We start from the raw sequence: 5,050 nt of genomic DNA, 5'->3' as shown, positions 1-5,050 counted from the left end.
AGGAGTGTGGTGTAAACTACAAATTCACTATCCCCTATCACCCACAATGTAATGGGCTTGTGGAGAGATTCAACAAGACCCTAAAAGGGATGATAAAAGGTTTACCAGACAAGCTTAGGCGAAGATGAGACATCCTTTTACCCTGCCCTCTGTTTGCTTACAGAGAGGTCCCACAAAAGGGGGTTGGCTACAGCCCTTTTGAGCTTTTGTTTGGGCATCCTGTAAGGGGACCCCTGTGTCTAGTAAGGGAAGGATGGGAGAGACCTCTCAGACAACCCAAACTGGACATAGTGGATTATGTACTTGGCCTCCGCTCCAGGATGGCAGAGTATATGAAGAATGCTTCTAAAAACCATGAGGCAAGCCAAGAACTCCAAAAATCTTGGCATGACCAAAAGGCTATGCTGACTGTGTACCAGCCAGGACAGAAAGTGTGGGTGTTGGTGCCAGTGGCCCCAGCAGCACTCCAGGACAGATGGTCTGGACCCCACACTATTGTTGAACAGAAGGGAGAAGTCACCTACTTGGTGGACCTTGGGACTCCCAGAAGCCCCCACAGGGTGCTTCATGTCAACAGGTTAAAGGCATATGTTGACAGGGCAGACATGGGCTTACTCATGGCTACAGATGAGGGGCAGGAGGAAGAGAGTGACCCTCTCCCCGACCTTGCTGACTCAGAACCCTGATGATTGTTTTAGTTGATGGTGTGGTCTTTTCTGACAGCCTCACTGATCATCAGCAACAGGACTGCAGACAAGTTCTACAGGCCTATAGACATATGTTCTCTCTGACCCCAAGTCAGACAAACTGGTGCACCCATGAGGTGGACACTGGTGACAGTCTGCCTGTGAAGAGTAAAATCTACAGGCAACCTGACCATGTCAGGGACTGCATAAATATTGAGGTACAAAAGATGTTGGAGCTGGTAGTCATTGAACCTTCAGAGAGCCCTTGGGCTATTCCTGTAGTTCTTGTGCCAAAACCTCACACCCAAGATGGTGAGAGAGAGATGAGGTTTTGCGTGGATTACAGAGGTCTCAATGCTGTCACTAGGACAGATGCCCACCCAATACCTAGGGCAGATGAGCTCATTGACAGATTGGCAGCTGCCAAGTTTTTGAGTACATTTGACCTGACAGCAGGCTACTGGCAAATAAGACTAACTTAGAGTGCAAAGGCCAAAACTGCTTTCTCAACCCCAGGAGGACATTATCAATTTGTGGTAATGCCCTTTGGCTTGAAGAATGCACCTGCCACTTTCCAAAGGTTGGTGAATCAAGTCCTTACAGGCCTGGATGACTACTGTGCAGCTTATCTTGATGATATTGCTGTCTTTAGCTCCACCTGGGAGGATCACCTGGTCCACCTGAGGATGTGTTAGAGGCCCTGCAAAAGGCAGGCCTCACTATCAAGGCCACCAAGTGCCAGATAAGGCAGAGCAAGGTTGTGTACCTGGGCCACCTAGTAGGTGGGGGTCAGGTTCAACCACTGGAGAGCAAGATCCAGACCATAAAGAACTGGACTCCTCCAATTACCCAGACACAGGTCAGAGCTTTCTTGGGCCTGACTGGGTACTACATAAAGTTTGTTAAGAACTATGGGTCCATTGTGACACCACTTAATGACTTGACCTCTAAGAAGATGCCAAAGAAAGTTCAGTGGACAGTAAGCTGTCAGAAGGCATTTGATGACCTGAAGCAGGCCATGGGCACTGCACCTATTCTGAAAAGTCCAGACTACTCCAAAGAGTTCATTGTCCAGACAGATGCTTCTGAGTTGGGTGTGGGAGCTGTTCTTTCACAACTGAATATAGATGGTCAAGACCAGCCCATTGCTTTTATTAGTAGAAGGCTGACCCCTATAGAGAAACGTTGGTCAGCTATTGAGAGGGAGGCCTTTGCTGTGGTTTGGGCCCTGAAGAAGCTGAGGCCAAACCTGTTTGGCACTCACTTCAAGATTCAGACAGACCATAAGCCCCTCTTGTGGCTAAATCAAATGAAGGGTGAAAATCCCAAACTTCTTAGGTGGTCCATTTCCCTACAGGGGATGGACTTCACATTGGAACATAGGCCTGGGACTGACCATACCAATGCAGATGGACTCTCCAGATATTTCCACTTAGAACATGAAGACTCAACTGGTCAAGGTTAGTTTAATGTCCCTAAGTTTGGGGGGGGGGGTTGTGTAGGAGAGTAGGGTCTGCTTTCTATGGTCACCCCCACGTTTTGCTTTTGCTTCACTGGTTTTCGACTTAGATGTGGCTGTGGGCCTGCTAATCAGACCCACAGCCCAGCTGTTCTCTCTCTAAATTCATACTATGTACTTTGGGTACATAACCCAATTGGTAAGGATCACCCTCTAGGGCCCTGTACAGTGTACCTTAGGTACCCAGGGCATGGGTGTACCCTAGGTCTACCAGGGGCTGCAGCATGTATTATGCCACCCCTGGCTGGCCTTTCATCATGACACAACTGGCTGATCACTCAGCTGGGGCAAGGTCGTGTAATCACCCCTTGCTTAGGTATATTATCCCTATAACTACCTTCTATATAGACACATGGGTATCTTTCAGTCACTCCTATGGCAGGCCTTAACAATCCTGAAGGCAGAGTGCTTGGTAACATGTGAGATGGTGCTCTAGCATGAGCTGAGCCTGTCTGCAGCTTTCGGAACCATGTCCTTATAGCTGTTCTATGATATCGCCTACCATATACTCTTAAAGTGCCTTATAATCCTGGCGGTTATGGTAACTTGGTTTGGCTTTATCAAAACATGTCGTGTAAGGTGTCTAACACTTTGGAATACTACCCCCACACCATTTCTGGCGATAAGGATAGTATTCCCCCCTTCTAGAGGGAGAAGACATGTTGAAGACCTACTACCCGGTTAAAGTTAACCAGAGCCCCAGCATCACAAAATGGATGCTGCTGCCACAGACACAAGTCTGACCTCCTGCTGCTGGGAGTCCTTCCAGCGAGGGAGGCTTGGACAATAGGTTTCCTGCCTTGGGAGGTGCTAGCACCACCCTAGACAGGACTTAGTGTATTGGGGCAGGGAGGGATGAAAGAAACGAGACACTGCCTGGGGCACACAAGGTGTCCCATGCATAGTCCGGTTCAAACCGGTGCTGGGGCACTCCAGCCCCAGTTCTGGCGTGAAACTGGACAAAGGGAAGGGGGTGTAACCACCCCGCTCCCTGGTCCCACCCATAGGAGGGACCTAGCAGGTAACCCAGCCCCCCAGATTAGTATAAGAGTGGGAACTGAGTCCCTAGGACTTTGGATTATCCTGAAAAACTGCAACTTGAACAGAAACTCTGGACCTTCGACATTCAACTACGGAAGAAGACTGAAGAATCTCCCTTGTGGCCAAGGAGTGGCCACCCTGTGCAAACGGGCACCATCAAGCGACCTGCCGTTTGCTTTGCCTAAGTTCTACGAGGAACCGACTGCAGAGCCCGACCAGCGCCTTGACTTCCAGACTTCTCCGACCCTGATCCACATCCACAGCAAAGCTGAGATCCGTGGATGCTACGAGAGACGTGGGACCGGCTACCTGGGAAAATTGGCTACTTGCTTCCAGCGCAGCTTCTGAGGCATCCTCGAATTTGTGCTCTGGGGATTGAGAAGCCCCAACCCCGAGCACCATCTGCACCGAAGATCAGCCCTCCACACTCCACGAGTTCTGCGTCGGGCCCTTCTGCATTTTCCTGCTCGACACGACTGTCCGGTTGCTTGCCCGTTGGCTAGTAGCCTTTATGAGGACGAACCCTTAACTTTTCACCGCTGGTTTGGCTCCTCCAGACTGGCCCCTGCTTCCCTGTGAAAGAGAAGCACCTCAGGCCTTCCTGGTCTGCTGCCGCCAACAGCAAGAGCCCTCGTGGAACAGCTCGCCTCCTGGTTCTGGTCATCCTCGACGCCTCCTGGTACCCGTGGCTGCTGCGACAAGCTTCACCTCTTCACCTGCATCTTCACGACATCGCCTGGTTCCTTCCTGGTTCCTTCCCGGCTCCTGGCTGGTGACCTAGACTCTGTCCCCTCTGCTTGCAGGTACCCTCCTTCTTGATTCCAATCTTGGGATCCACCGGACACTCTTCACTGACTGCCTGTCAGCATCTTTTCTTCAGGCACCCATAGGAGTCGACGACGAAACCCGACGCAAGTTCACACCTATGCAGCCGCAGCCCGTGGGCTAGGTAAACTGAGTACTCCGGTACTCACACGGGTATTGTCTATTCTAGGGTCTAGTTTCCAAGTCTCCAACTCCTAGCTCTTTCCGAAGTGTCCTAAAACTCTTTTTTCTAAACATTACTATTTCTATTGACTTTAACGCATTACGCGTGAGTGTTTCCACTCTGCACCTGAATCCCGTGGGCCTCCCACTGCCTAGTAACTGGTAGTATAGTGTAGCCCCTGCGATTCCCTAGGCCTAGGCCTATCCTGAGTTCGTGACAGTGATCTTTACACCACTTACTTAGTATATGGTTTGCGTGGCCCCTAGGGCCTAACTGTATTACTTACCTGTGTGACTTATGTATGCTTAAATAAGACTGTGTTGTACTTACCTCGAATCTCATAAAGAGTGCTGAGGGTATTTTGACTAGAATAAATACATTCTATTTTCATATATATCTGTTGTGGTGTCCTTTCATTTGGTATTCAAGGGATTGCAAATGGTATCACAGCTGGCTTCACATGCCATACAGAGTTTAGCCTAAGACTGCTCTTGTCCATGCTACCACTAGGATAGCTGGTCTATAAGGTTGACTTTACAACCAATCACCATAAGGGTTGTTTGGACTGATACAAGGTGTACACTAGAACTAGTGACATCATATATCAGGCCAACTTCTCACATGGGTCATAAGCTCGCATTGATTAAGTCCCTGCCCTTTGTACACACCGCCCGTCGCTACTACCGATTGGATGGTTTAGCGAGGTCCTCGGATCGGCTCCGCCTGGGTCGACAACGGCCCTGGCGGAGCGCCGAGAAGACGATCAAACTTGACTATCTAGAGGAAGTAAAAGTCGTAACAAGTTTTCCGTAGGTG

The sequence above is a fragment of the Triturus cristatus genome, chromosome 6 (assembly GCF_964204655.1).
Source record: "Triturus cristatus chromosome 6, aTriCri1.1, whole genome shotgun sequence".
NCBI lineage: Eukaryota > Metazoa > Chordata > Amphibia > Caudata > Salamandridae > Triturus > Triturus cristatus.
This window is presented reverse-complemented; position numbering follows the sequence as displayed.